Here is a 15,908-nt window from a genome sequence, read left to right as displayed (position 1 = left end):
CCACTGTGTGTACACTCTGGATTTGTAAGGGAAATGAGGATGGGAATAATGGGGTCCCCAACAATGCTTTTGTGGACATATGATGGACACCTAATGATTTTCTGTGGCTGGAAATGTGGTGGAGTGGGTCCTCTGAGTCGGCTCCACCAGCGTAGCAATAGGCAGGGCCGAGGCAGAGGCGAGAGAGGCTCCAGCCTAGGGGGGCATGTGTAGGAGGGGGTGCACAACTTACTCAGCTACCATTCCCCTATTGTGTTTGAAGCTGAGCGAAATGAGAAAAGGGGATACATGGCAGTGACTGCAAGCCAGATAACTAGAGATTAAGGTGTTGGGGACCCTGGGGTGCCTCTTAGTCTAATAGCAATCAGTGTGTGACAGCTGGGGTGGGAGGGATAGAGGGGCGCACTTTGGTGTCTCAGCCTTGGGTGCTGGAGGATCTTGTCCCAGCTCTGACAATAGGGGTTGCAGAGGTTCCCACTGCACCAGGGTCCCTTCTTTATCCATCTTATTAGCTTTTTCATTGGTGCTATGCTGGTAATGAACACCTCTATATGTGAATGTAATGGATTGCGAAGACACGGCCACGCGGTCTGGCAGCGGGGCGGCTGTCTCCGCGTTCAGACCGGCGGTTTCGGCACAGCAGCATGCGTCTGGTTTGTCTGAGCCTAGTAGTGCACACAGATGGAAAGCTATGCGCGCGCGCGCTAGGAGGCAGGACCTTTGTGCCAATAGGAGAGGGATCAGCTGATCAGGACGATCAGCTGATCCCAGCGCAGTGGGTGATTGGCTGAGTGGGACTGGGCGGCGCTGAGGAGCGCTGCACAATATATATACGCCTTGCCTGTCAGTTGCTGGTTGTCTGCCGTTGCGAATACTAACGTGTGAGCACTCAGACCAGTCAGATCTCACAGTGTGTTAGAACCAGGAGGACCTGGGAATTCACACTTAGCCAGATTACGTTTGTTTCATTGATGTGTTATACTTTAGACCAGTTCCAGGGTGTTGTGACCAAGGACCTCACACCCAAGCTTAGGGATACTGTGTCATTGCTGTGTTATGCTTTAGACCAGTTCCAGGGTGTTGTGACCAAGGACCTCACACCCAAGCTTAGGGATACTGTGTCATTTCTGTGTTATACTTTAGACCAGTTTCGGGGTGTTGTGACCAAGGACCTCACACCCAAGCTTAGGGATACTGTGTCATTGCTGTGTTATTATTTAGACCAGTTCCAGGGTGTTGTGACCAAGGACCACACACTCAAGCTTAGGAACATTGTGCTATTACTGTGTTATACTCTAGACTAGTTCCAGGGTGTCGAGACCAAGGAACTCACACCCCAGTCTTGGACTTTGTTATACTTATATGTTATGACCAATTGCTCGGTCGACCTTTCTCTTGCTTTCTGATTCGGTACCTCTGCATATCTGCCTACCTGTTGCCAGACCCAGCCTGTACCCGGTTACCGAATCAGTCTCTCTCTCTCTGTACCTGATCTGTTCGTGTGTTGCCGACCTGGCCTGCCCGACCACTCTAGCTGTCACTCTCCCTGAGTGCTCAGTTTATCTGTACTAGCAGTAACACCATTCCACCAGGTGTCAGCTGCAACCAGGACTCCTGCTCCTCAGAGAGTCCGGCCTGTTAGCAGCCAGTAGTCTCTTACTCTGGCTGCAGTACGGTTTAACATCTGATATAATTATCCCTGGTTACCAGGTCCTCACTATCTAGGAGATAGTTTCTGCACTGCCCAGGGCCACCTGCCCCTCAGGTGGCTCTTGGCCGAGCTGTTTACATCTCCCGCTCCTCGGGAGATAGCTTTCAGTTCATCTAGCACTTTACTCATTAGGTGTCCAGAGGTTAGTCATACTTGTATTATTAGTGATTCTGCAGATCATCCATAATCAAGTATACATCTGTATTGTTAAAGATTCTGCAGATCATCAACAATCAGATTCTCTCTGTGTGCTGACACCAATCGTTACAGTGAATGTGTTTCCTTACTCTAAATACACCTCTCTGACACTGCAGCTGTCCTTGGTAGATTTCAGTTGCCGTATCAATACAGTGCTTGGGGCCCCATGTAAAACTGGGACAGGGGCCCCAAGCTCCTTAGTTATGCCACTGGTCGGCTTGGAGGCTGTGGTAGGGGGAGTGTTACTTTTTCCCCGGGGCTCCATTGTAGCTAGAACCGGTCCTGATGGGAGGAAGGGAAAGTTCATAGTTGGGGCCCTCACAGCCATGGGCCCCCCTGTTATCGCAGGTGCTGCTCCCCTCTAGTTACGCCCCTGTGTGTGAGAGAGAGAGATAGACAGGCAGGAAGAAATAAACAAAAAGGAGAGTAGAGACAAACAAGTACTGGTCACAATATGGATGGGAAGATTACATGGACAGGCACATGGATCAAGTCAAGGCACATGGACCATGACAACACCAATACAGATGCCAAGCAGAAAACACGTGGGTTTTTTTGGTGGGATTAGAACTGCTTCACAGTCAACTCTATAGAGTGCTAATAGCACCAGGGGTAAAGAGATAATGGGAGCTTCAGCTGGAAAATGCACCAGAATGTGGGTGTGGTCATGGGTGGGGCCAAATTTACATAAACTTAACAGTGGTCTAAGTAGGCTTGCCCAGCAAAATGAAAAAAAGGGGGATGGGAAATCTTGCGCTGCTATAGGTGGAGGACCAACTTCGGAATGGTATCCACACCTTCGTCAGGAGATCTGGTGGAGACGCCGAAACGTGTCGTGACACTACGCCTGTTGGTTGATATCTTCAGGGCTTCTCCAAGCCCTTTATACCTGCTTTTATCTTCTATCCAATAAGTGCATTTGTATTGCGCTTTTTAATCTATTAAAAGGTAATACACTAAGGAGCACCCCTGTGTTTTGCCTTTCTGCCCAGCAAAATGTTGGATGAAGCCCACATTCCATTAATACAAGAAAACAAAAACAAAAATGCAGCATATCACATAAATAGGCAATTGCCACCAGGTTATCTGGCAGTTCCCTGACCCACCAATGGACCCCCTCCCATGCTCCCATGGGCCTCCCATTCAAGCACCACAACTCCCAACATGCCCTCATAGAAGAAACACAGCTCCCTGCATGCCCCCCTGACACCATAGCACCCAGCATTCCTGCCATTGAAGCAACACAGCTGACTCTGCCTGGGAGACCTCCGGGGCACCCCAGAATAGATCTGGGGCACGTCCCACTCATCTTTGGGGCTAGCAAGGCCCCTGAATAGCACTGGCAGGATGAAACGGCTGACTAGTATACAGCTTTACTACCAGTATGTCTATATTAGAAACATGTCAGGTCCACTTTAAGAGATTTACTCTCCCCTAGTTTGTAACCATACCATGTCTAACGTACACAGCGCTTTCATTACAATGCGTCACTATCCATTTATCTATTGTGCAGCCTACAGGCAAATGTTCCTTCTTGTGACTCGTTTATTGTTCCTGACTGGAGAATGAATTACGTATAGGAGCTATTAGTGTGTAGATGGAGTGAAATACCAATCAATTTCAGTTACATAAGCATGGGCACCACGTAGTGACTGCTCCTTTAATAACCTTAATAGTCTTTGTTCTTATTACAGCAAAGTCCCAAGTATCCGGCACTGGTGGGTATCGCCTGATGCCAAATACATGTGCTTGCCGGTTGTTTGAGCAACCGGTCATAAAAGCACAAACCTCCCTTGTGCAGGATAAAATACTCACCGAGCCTCCAGCGACATCCTATAGCTCCTAGCAGGCTCCTGGTGGCTTTTCGGCATCCTCCATGTACAGCTCCTGGAGTTTCACCTGACCCGCATCGGGTTACGTCACGTGCACAGACACTGGAAAGTCCACTAGGAGCTACAGCAAGGCTAGAAGACATTGCTGGAGGTTCAGTGAGTGTTTTATGGCTGGCAAACACTCCAAAATCCCTCCCAAAAATGGTTCCCGTTATCCCCTCAGGCATGCCAGATAGTTGAGTTGCCTGAATTCAGGATAACGGGGACTTTGCTGTAACTTCTTAAAGCAATACTGAAGCGACATTGAAAAAGGAAGTTTGATACCTATGTAGAGGAAAGGCTCTTGACCCCATAGAGCTTTTCTGGTCCCCTCTCTAAAGTCCTTGGTCCACATCTGCCCCCAGTTGAAATTCTGCACCTTTAGGATTCCTCTGAAGGCTTCAGAAGCACTTGCACTCTCAAGTGCTTCTGAAGACATGGGCATTGCACTACGTATGAGCAAGCCCAGACTCGTGCGTGTGCAGTATGGACCACAAGCAAAAGTACTTGTGGACATACCGTAAGTATTTTTGAAGCCCAAGGCCGGATTTACACTTTTTCGTGCCCCTAGGGCGGCCAAGTACAGGCGTGCCTCTGGCCTTTTTGTCACTCCAGGCAAGAAAACCTATGCAACAGGGGTCTTTCCTCCAGATCAGGTGTTATTGTTATGGGTTTAAAGATCATTAAGAGTCACCAAGGGGAGGGAAGGGCTGGGGTGTTAACATTGGAGACCCCTCATCAATGTTTTGCTGGTGGCCATGATTTGTAGTTATGGCTCTGCTTCAGGTCCACTTTAAGAAGGAATAACTATTATCTTTCCCCGTCAGTTGGAGATCAGAAGCAGCATTTACTTCCAAGCCTTGAGGCGAAGTGTCTCAGCTAGACCCGGTGCCCGCTTGCTATTCATTGCCTGAAGAAGTTATAACTGTCCTCTTTTCCGGTCAATTTGACGGCGCCAGAGACAGCGTGATGTGTAATTTTCAGAAACGCTTCAGGAACTCCAGGCAATCAGAGAAAAATAAAGGTGAACCTAATGTCTAACCCCATCAGAGAGCAAATGCCGCAAACAGAATTTTATTACAGACTGAATTCTCACTCTGAAATGGTGCGTCACCTCTAAGGCAAAGTTGCTTCATCTTTTTAATTTACTTCCTTTTGCTTTATTCACAGAGGCACTAGCTCCTCATGCCAACAAATGAGTCTTGTAAAGTTACGTATATACACATGACTAAAGTCGGCTGAGGGGGGCCATGACGACCCCCTCAACCGAAAGTCAGGAGTGTGTACAGTAGCTACACAAAAGATAGCCTAAGTTTGGAGAAGTGTGTACAGTAGCCCCTGACTCCAGAAAGCCAACCCACAAGTGATCCGCTTGGCTGTGCTCAATTTAAAAAAAAAAAATATAATAAAAACTTGAAAAGGTGCTACTACACAGGGGCGTAACTAGAAATCAGTGGGCCCCCTTGTGAAACTTTGCATTGTTCCCCCTCCCCCCAACATAAATTGGAAAGGCAGGGCAAGCAAATAAAAACAGCACTTATAGTGAATCACTTATACAAATCATGGGGTTTTTCATGAAAAACTTGTCTTTTTATTCTCCATTCAATAAGTCTTCAGGATTGCAGACAAACATGTGAACACAGTTTCGGAATTCCAAATCACATAGAGATAGACTGCCTGACACGTGTTTCACGGTCAAAGACCGCTTCCTCAGAGGCACACAGTATACACACATCAACTGTCGACCCCCAAAAAAGCATATAGTACCACAATCTGGTTTATATAAGAAGCAAGCAATCACAGACGATTCCATCTGCGCAGAGCGCAACCATGGACTGCAAGAGACTTGAGTTTTTTTGGGTCAGCAGTGAAGCACTGCACACATTTTCTCTATCAATTACATTAGCTTCTGTGATAAAACGTGCACGTTTCACACATACAGACACACATGGGGCTTGATTCACTAAACCGTGATAACTCAAATATCACACCTTATCAAAGATATCACCTTATAAAAGTTAAAACGCCTTATCAGAGTAGCATAGTGAGTGCTACGAACTTATGCCTGCTAATTGGCAATGGCACTCGTCCTGCCCTGAGCCCCTGCGGGTTCCTAGCGCTCGCTATGCTACTCTGATAAGGCGCGTTAACTTTGATAAGGTGTGATATCTTTGATAAGGTGTGATATTTGAGTTATCACGGTTTAGTGAATCAAGTCCATGGTGTGGAGAAAACACACAGAAACCTGACAGACGAGTTTTTATTACACTGACTCTCACCTCATCAGATGGAGCAGACCTGGCTCTGCAGACTCACTACAGTACAGAGCACTTGGGAAGTGGGCGGGAAGGCTGGGCCTGGGTGCTGTACGCAAAACCCTGCTGCACACTGAATAGGGACTGTCTACCAATATTTGTCTACAACACTTTGTATGATTCCTTATCAGTGGCTGAGTAGATGCAGTCATTAGAACAACTGTGCACAGAGCAGAAAGCTTTTTCTCTCCATGCCCTTAGTTGTCAGTTGCTCCTGAAAGGGAAAATACAAATCTTCCCCACAGTTCCCCCCCCCCCCTTCCCCTGCAAGCAGCAGGGCACTGTATAGGGACTGTCTACAAAACGTTGTATGATTCCTTACCGGTGGCTGAGCAGATGCAGTCATTAGAACAATTGTTCAGAGGGCAGACAGCTTTTTCTCTCTGCACCCTTAGTTTTCAGTCTCTCAGGACAAGGAAAAGAGACTTCTCCCCCCCCCCCCCCCCGGCCCCCTTGTGGCTTCATCTTCACCCATGCCCCCCCCCCCCCCCCTGCGCTTGCATCCCTTGCAGGGGCTATTGTTATGCACCTGCTACTATTGCATGCAGGGCCGGTTCTAGACTTTTTGCTTCCTGAGGCAAACTTGTGAGGATGAACTTCAAATGACAGTGGGGCCTTTCATTCCAATTAGTGTAAGGAAGAACTTGCACCCCTTTCTAACTGATTGAACAGACTAGCAACCCTTTTTCCTGCACCTCCATACTGGCACATTATGTCCCTGGACCTTGTTCATCAACACATTACTGGGATATCACACTTGCGGCAAAAAAGTTTCTCAACATTTCTTTACTGTGCACTAATCCAGTATAAAACTCTTGTAAAAGCATTGTGGAAGGGTATACTGTTTGTGTCTTTGTTTTTATTGGTTTCAATAGCTAATCTTATAAGGAAAATTGATGGGGCGAGGTAGGAACCAAAAAGCTGTTTGAGTAAGGCTGGGTTCACTCATAAAAGGTGTCCAGTACCTGTCCTGACAGTTGGCATCAGTTTTCTATAGATTGGTTCGCACATAAATCGGTACAATTCTGGTCCAGTCCTGTCCTGTCGCTTTTGCATCCATTTTCTATTATTAATTATTTTATTTAGTATTATTTAGTATTTATATAGCGCCGCCATCTTCCGCAGCGCTGTACAGAGTACATTGTCTTGTCACTAACTGTCCCTCAGAGGGGCTCACAATCTAATCCCTACCATAGTCACGTGTCTATGTATGGATTGTAATCTAAGACCTGTTTATGTATAACGTAGTGTATGTATTGTAGTCTAGGGCCAATTCGGGGGAAAGCCAATTCACGCGTATGTTTTTTGGGGGTGTGGGAGGAAACCAAAGTGCCCGGAGGAAACTCCCCCCCCCCCCCCACACACACACACACACGGGGAGAACATACAAACTCCATGCAGATAGTACCCTGCCCCTGGCTGGGATTCAAACCAGGGACTCGGTGCAGCAAGGCGAGAGTGCTAACTACTACGCCACCGTGCTGGCTTAGTTCACACATAAAAGGTGTACATTCCCAATTCTGTCTGGTAATCATAGAAAACTGAAGCAAAACTGACAGCACTGGACTGTACAGATTTTTGTGTGAACCAAGGCTAAGTGTTTGTTTCTACTGGTTTCAACGACTAAAGTAGGGGAAAAAAATGATGGTAGGAATCAGGCTAAAGTAGCAACCCTGCAAAAAGCCAACAATAGTAAATCATTTGCCGTGCATAGAAAGAAGGGAGCACGTTGGATTTTATGACCTCACACAGAACAGCCAGCATCTTATCGGCAGCCGTGTTCCAGGAACAAATCACCCGAAGCAGCCCTCATCAAGCTTTCATTGTGTGCAGACAATGCGAGGGAAATAGTGACAGCAGGATATTGATTTCTGTATTGGATTGCCACTATTTCAATGCATATTAGCTGCAGGTTCCGCTTATAACCGCTGCCAATCACGCGGCAGCCGTGTCTGTTGGGGGTTGTACTTCAAAATCACGCTCATTGATGTCCCTCTCTTCTGTAGGGCAGCCACTTTATTAATAATTACTGTTTGAGAGCCCGTAGCTCAGCATACATACACAAGGCAGGCAGATTGCAACACAGAGGTCTCTGCAGTAACTCGTTACTCAGTCACCTGCAGCCAACAGGCAGATTGCTACACAGAAGCCTCTGCAGTTACACAGTCACCTGCAGCCAACTGGCAGAATGCAACACAGAAGCCTCTGCAGTAACTCATTACTTAGTCACCTGCAGCCAACAGGCAGAATGCAACACAGAAGACTCTGCAGTAACTTGTTACACAGCCACCTGCAGCCAGGGGCGTAGCAATAGGGGGTGCAGAGGTAGCGACCGCATCGGGGCCCTTGGGCCAGAGGGGCCCCGAAGGGCCCTCCCTCAACTACAGTATTAGCTCTCTATTGGTCCTGTACTGGTAATAATCACTTCTATAGATACTTTAAATAGTGCTAATCATTAACAAACTGTTCCCCATCCCCTTCTTGCACCTCTGACACTGTAGTTGCCATTGGCAGGTTTTGGTGCGCCTTGTCAATTGTTGTGTATAGAGTGCTAGGGGGGCCCCATTGTAAAACTTGCATCGGGGCCCACAGCACCGTAGCTACGCCACTGCCTGCAGCCAACAGGCAGATTGCTACACAGAAGCCTCTGCAGTAACTCGTTACACAGCCACCTGCAGCCAACAGGCAGATTACAGCACAGAAACCTCTGCAGTAACTCGTTACACAGCCACCTGCAGCCAACAGGCAGATTGCTACACAGAAGCCTCTGCAGTAACTCGTTACACAGCCACCTGCAGCCAACAGGCAGATTACAGCACAGAAACCTCTGCAGTAACTCGTTACACAGCCACCTGCAGCCAACAGGCAGATTGCTACACAGAAGCCTCTGCAGTAACTCGTTACACAGTCACCTGCAGCCAACAGGCAGATTCAGGGGCGCCAACCGTCCCGGATTCGTCGGGACAGTCATGGGTTGGGGGAGGGGTCCCGCTGTCCTGGGATATCCGCCCCCCCCCCTTGTGTCCCGGCAGGCAGAGGAGAGAAAAAAAGATTGAGGCACCAGCCGCGGACAACTGCTGAAGTGTACTAATGTGGCGGGGAGCAGAGCCGACATCACTCCTTCCTCCCTCCCTCTCCATCATGGCCCCCCTCGTGAGTCCCCATGAAATGGAGAGATCGTGCGCAGCGGGTGTTTAGTTTACATTACCGTTCAGTGACCGGCTTCCTACTTCCTGTTTCCCATGACGCGAAACAGGAAGTAGGAAGCTGGCCGCCGGAACGGTATGTAAACTAAACGCCCGCTGCGCATGATCTTTGCATTTCATGGGGACTCACGAGGGGGGCCATGATGGAGAGGGAGGGAGGAAGGAGTGATGTCGGCTCTGCTCCCCGCCACATTAGTACACTTTTGTGGCTGGTGCCTTAATCTTTTTTTTCCTCTTCTGCCCGCTGGCACCCTCTAATCCACCCCCACAGAGTGCCCCACCCAGAGTCGCACCCTCCAATCCACCCACAGTGGCACCCTCCTACCCAACCACCCAGAGTGGCACCCTGATACCCACCCACCCAAAGTGGCACCCTCTTACCCACCCACAGAGTGGCACCCTCCCGAGATTCCACATTATCCAAAAGCATTCATAGAAACAATAGGCTAATCATTTGGCGGGGAGGGGGGAAAAATGGCTGTATATCATAGTCAAAAAATCTGTAGTATGATAGAGTGCGGTTTTTTTCCCCACTGCAGTGATCCTTAACCAGGCGGATCGCTCAGAAACAGCCGTATCAGTCCGCCGACAGTGCGTACACACGCCAGACTGTCGTTGGAACGCCCACCCAGCTGGAGGCAACGACGGACCCGTCGTTGCCTCCAGTCCGACGTGTGTACGGACCTTTAAGCTCATCCAGAGTGTTGGGTCTTGCGTCTTCTTAATTTTCTCTTCACAATATCCCACAGATTCTCTATAGGGTTCAGGTCATGAGAGTTGGCAGGCCAATTGAGCACAGTAATACCATGGTCAGTAAACCATTTACCAGTGGTTTTGGCACTGTGAGCAGGTGCCAGGTCATGCTGAAATATGAAATCTTCATCTCCATAAAGCTTTTCAGCAGATGGAAGCATGAAGTGCTCCAAAATCTCCTGATAGCTAGCTGCATTGACCCTGCCCTTGATAAAACACAGTGGACCAACACCAGCAGCTGACATGGCACCCCAGACCATCACTAACTGTGGGCAGGGGCGCCTCTAGCCACTGGCATTCCAGGCAACTGCCTGAAGCGCCCCCACAATGCACAGGGCGCGCTCTGTGTCATTAAAATTACCCGCTACATGGCCCCTTTAAAGCTGCGGGCAAGTTATCTCTCTGCCGCCACTGTGCTAGGAAGAGAGCAGGGGAGGGGGTGTGCCATTCAACAGAAGGAGGAGAGCCAATGTGGGAAGCATGTTTAGCTAAAGGAGCCCCGCCCCCCTCGCAGCGTGACTCCAGCGTGACGAAGGAGGGAAGAGACTGTCACTGCTGAATCCCCTACCATAGGCTTCCCCGGTCATGCTGCGACTCACATTGAGGGAAGGGGAGGAGATAAGTTCCAGGACTTTCGGTTGTATGCAGGTGAAACCCCGGCCGCGGGAAGCTCCGCCCCCACCTAATTTAAGCTCCGCCCCCATTGAATTTAAGCTCCGCCCCCACCCGACCATGGCCGTGACAGGAATTCTAGTTGTGGCTGTAATGAATAAAAGACTGGGACTCTGCGAGCAGGTAAGATGGTGCCTCCACTCCATCAGCAGGACCATGACTTCTCACCACCAGAACCACCCCAGGCCAGCATCACCCAGTGACCTCTCCTGACCCCCCCCCCCCCCCACGTGACTTCTTCTGAGCCCCAACAGCACCCAGTGACCTCTCCTGACTCCTGCCCTGCCCTCCCAGCAGCACCCAATGATGACCTCTCCTGATCCCCCCAGCAGCACCCAGTGACCTCTCCTGATCACCCCTTCCCCAGTAGCACCCATTAACATCATCTGACCCCCTCAGCAGCACTCAGTGACCCCCAGCAGCACTCAGTGACCTCTCCTGACCCCCAGTCTACACCCAGTGTCCTCTCCTGACCCCCAGCAGTACCCAGCCACCTCTCCTGACCCCAACCCCAGCAGCACCCAGTGTTCTCTTCCCAATCACCACCAGCACCCTGTGACCTCTCCTGATCACCCCTCCCCTTCCCCAGTAGCACCCAGTAACCTTATCTGACCCCCTCAGCAGCATTCAGTGACCCCCAGCAGCACTCAGTGACCTCTCCTGACCCCCAGAAGCACCCAGTTACCTCTCCTGACCCCAACCCCAGCTGCACCCAGTGTTCTCTTCCCAACCACCAGCAGTGACCTCTCCTGATCACCCTCCCCTTCCCCAGTAGCACCCAGTAACCTCATCTGACCCCCTCAGCAGCATTCAGTGACCCCCAGCAGCACTCAATGACCTCTCCTGACCCCCAATCAACACCCAGTGTCCTCTCCTGACCTCCAGCAGCACCCAGTTACCTCTCCTGACCCCAACCCCAGCAGCACCCAGTGACCTCTCCTGATCACCCTCCCCTTCCCCAGTAGCACCCAGTAACCTCATCTGACCCCCTCAGCAGCATTTAGTGACCCCCAGCAGCACTCAGTGACCTCTCCTGACCCCCCAATCAACTCCCAGTGTCCTCTCCTGACCCCCAGCAGCACCCAGTTACCTCTCCTGACCCCAACCCCAGCAGCACCCAGTGTTCTCTTCCCAACCACCACCAGCACCCAGTGACCTCTCTTGAGCCCCCCAGCAGCACCCAATGATCTTTCCTGCCCATTCTCCCCCAAACAGCACCCAGTGACCTCTCCGCAATGTCTTACCATATGATTATTATGTATTTATATAGCACTGAAATCTTCTGCAGCATTTGATCTATGGGGGACATATCTGCATTTGATCTGTGAGGGACGTGTTATGTGCTGATGGTGTAATGGTTAAGGGCTCTGCCTCTGACACAGGAGACCAGGGTTCGAATCTCGGCTCTGCCTGTTCAGTAAGCCAGCACTAATTCAGTAGGAGACCTTTGGCAAGTCTCCCTTACACTGCTACTGCCAATAGAGCGCGCCCTAGTGGCTGCTGCTCTGCTCTGGCGCTTTGAGTCCGCAAGGAGAAAAGCGCAATATAAATGTTATTTGTCTTGTCTTGTCTTGTCATTTGATCTATGGGGGACATATTTGTATTTGATCTGTGGGGGACGAGTTATGTGCATTTGATCTATGGGAATCATATCTGGAATTGGTCTGTGGGGGACGTGTTATGTGCATTTCGATCTATGGGGGACATATCTGGATTTGGTCTGTGGGGGATGTGTTATGTGCATTTGATCTATGGGGGACATATCTGTATTTGATCTGTGGGGGACGAGTTATGTGCATTTGATCTATGGGAATCATATCTGGATTTGGTCTGTGCGTGACGTGTTATGTGCATTTCGATCTATGGGGGACATATCTGGATTTGGTCTGTGGGGGATGTGTTATGTGCATTTGATCTATGGGGGACATATCTAGATTTGGTCTGTGGGGGATGTGTTATGTGCATTTGATCTATGGGGGGCATATCTGCATTTGATCTATGGGGGACGACGTGTTATGTGCATTTGATCTGTGGGGGACGTGTTATCTGCATTTGATTTGTAGATACCTGACATTGTTATTTGTGCTATTATATATCTGAACGTGTTCTGAAGTGGCCATGCTATCTGCTGATTTTATCTTAGGGAACGGTGGCAGCATGAATCATATGGCACACGCTTTATATCAAAAAGGATGCATTATAGTTGGTAATATATAATAAACATAATTGCCCCGTTTATAACTTTTTTTTACAAATTGCATGAAATACCGGAAGGGGGGAGCAATGCGGGGGGGGGGGGGCCACAAACTTTCTCGCCTGGAGTGACAAAATGGCCAGGGGCGCCCCTGACTGTGGGTACTTGACACTGGACTTCAGGCATGTTGGCATTTCCCTCTCCCCAGTCTTCCTCCAGACTCTGGCACCTTGTTTTCCGAATGACATGCAAAAGTTGCTTTTATCCGAAAAAAGTACTTTGGACCACTGAGCAACAGTCCAGTGCTTCTTCTCTGTAGCCCAGGTCAGGCGCTTGTGCCGCTGTTTCTGGTTCAAAAGTGGCTTGCCCTGGGGAATGTGGCACCTGTAGCCCATTTCCTGTACACGGTGGCTCTGGATGTTTCTATTTCAGACTCAGTCCACTGCTTTCGCAGGTCCCCCAAGGTCTAGAATCGGTCCTTCTCCACAATCTTCCTCAGGGTCCGGTCACCTCTTCTCGTTGTGCAGCGTTTTCTGCCACACATTTTCCTTCCCACAGACTTCCCACTGAGGTGCCTTGATACAGCACTCTGGGAACAGCCTATTTGTTCAGAAATTTCTTTCTGTGTCTTACCCTCTTGCTTGAGGGTGTCAATGATGGCCTTCTGGACAGCAGTCAGGTCGGCAGTCTTACTCTTTTGCAGGTGTTTAGAGTTAATTAGTTGATTCAGATGAATAGGTTAATAGCTCGTTTAGAGAACCTTTTCAAGATATGCTAATTTTTTGAGATAGGAATTTTGGGTCTTCATGGGCTGTATACCAAAATCATCAATATTAAAACAATAAAAGGCTTGAACTACTTCAGTTGTGTGTGTATATATATATATATATATATATATATATATATATATATATATATATATATATATATATACAGTGGAGGAAATAATTATTTGACCCCTCACTGATTTTGTAAGTTTGTCCAATGACAAAGAAATGAAAAGTCTCAGAACGGTATCATTTCAATGGTAGGTTTATTTTAACAGTGGCAGATAGCACATCAAAAGGAAAATCGAAAAAATAACCTTAAATAAAAGATAGCAACTGATTTGCATTTCATTGAGTGAAATAAGTTTTTGAACCCCTACCAACCATTAAGAGTTCTGGCTCCCACAGAGTGGTTAGACACTTCTACTCAATTAGTCACCCTCATTAAGGACACCTGTCTTAACTAGTCACCTGTATAAAAGACACCTGTCCACAGAATCAATCAATCAAGCAGACTCCAAACTCTCCAACATGGGAAAGACCAAAGAGCTGTCCAAGGATGTCAGAGACAAAATTGTAGACCTGCACAAGGCTGGAATGGGCTACAAAACCATTAGCAAGAAGCTGGGAGAGAAGGTGACAACTGTTGGTGCGATTGTTCAAAAATGGAAGGAGCACAAAATGACCATCAATCGACCTCGCTCTGGGGCTCCACGCAAGATCTCACCTCGTGGGGTGTCAATGGTTCTGAGAAAGGTGAAAAAGCATCCTAGAACTACACGGGAGGAGTTAGTGAATGACCTCAAATTAGCAGGGACCACAGTCACCAAGAAAACCATTGGAAACACATTACACCGCAATGGATTAAAATCCTGCAGGGCTCGCAAGGTCCCCCTGCTCAAGAAGGCACATGTGCAGGCCCGTCTGAAGTTTGCCAATTAACACCTGAATGATTCTGTGAGTGACTGGGAGAAGGTGCTGTGGTCTGATGAGACCAAAGTAGAGCTCTTTGGCATTAACTCAACTCGCTGTGTTTGGAGGAAAAAAAATGCTGCCTATGACCCCCAAAACACCATCCCCACTGTCAAGCATGGGGGTGGAAACATTTTGCTTTGGGGGGTGTTTTTCTGCTAAGGGCACAGGACAACTTAATCGCATTAACGGGAAAATGGATGGAGCCATGTATCGTGAAATCCTGAACGACAACCTCCTTCCCTCTGCCAGGAAACTGAAAATGGGTCATGGATGGGTGTTCCAGCACGACAATGACCCAAAACATACAGCAAAGGCAACAAAGGAGTGGCTCAAGAAGAAGCACATTAAGGTCATGGAGTGGCCTAGTCAGTCTCCGGACCTTAATCTAATAGAAAACCTATGGAGGGAGGGAGCTCAAGCTCAGAGTTGCACAGAGACAGCCTCGAAACCTTAGGGATTTAGAGATGATCTGCAAAGAGGAGTGGACCAACATTCCTCCTAAAATGTGTGCAAACTTGGTCATCAATTACAAGAAACGTTTGACCTCTGTGCTTGCAAACAAGGGTTTTTCCACTAAGTATTAAGTCTTTTATTGTTAGAGGGTTCAAAAACTTATTTCACTCAATGAAATGCAAATCAGTTGCTATCTTTTATTTAAGGTTATTTTTTAGATTTTCCTTTTGATGTGCTATTTGCCACTGTTAAAATAAACCTACCATTGAAATGATACTGTTCTGAGACTTTTCATTTCTTTGTCATTGGACAAACTTACAAAATCAGTGAGGGGTCAAATAATTATTTCCTCCACTGTATATATATATATATATATATATATATATACTGTATATACACACATAAATACAGAGGGGCTGCAGCACACAACACTTTAACGCGCTTAAGCTCACCAACTGCGCCAAAGTGTCCCCAATCTGGTGAGTCCTACTCTAACCATGCAATGTTAGTTTTTTATAAGCAGTCTAGTGGGAACTCATCCAAAAACCCAAGAGTCAACTACATGGGAGAAAAGGAAATGAAAACATCTCACTTTTCACTAGCTACCAAATGAACTCTCTGATCGTGTGCAGTCCACTCATTTATATATTTAACTGTGCTAGAGGTGGGCGTGGTTATGCAGGCTCATAGGGGAAAAAAAAAACAAGGGGTGAGCAGCACAAACCAGCTTTCATGCAATTTTTTTTTGCAAAGCATATACTGTATATACCGGTATATATTAAGGATCCAAGGA

The sequence above is a fragment of the Hyperolius riggenbachi genome, chromosome 4 (genome assembly GCF_040937935.1).
Source record: "Hyperolius riggenbachi isolate aHypRig1 chromosome 4, aHypRig1.pri, whole genome shotgun sequence".
Classification (NCBI taxonomy): domain Eukaryota; kingdom Metazoa; phylum Chordata; class Amphibia; order Anura; family Hyperoliidae; genus Hyperolius; species Hyperolius riggenbachi.
The sequence above is the reverse complement of the archived record's forward strand: the minus strand, read 5'-3'. Positions refer to the sequence as shown.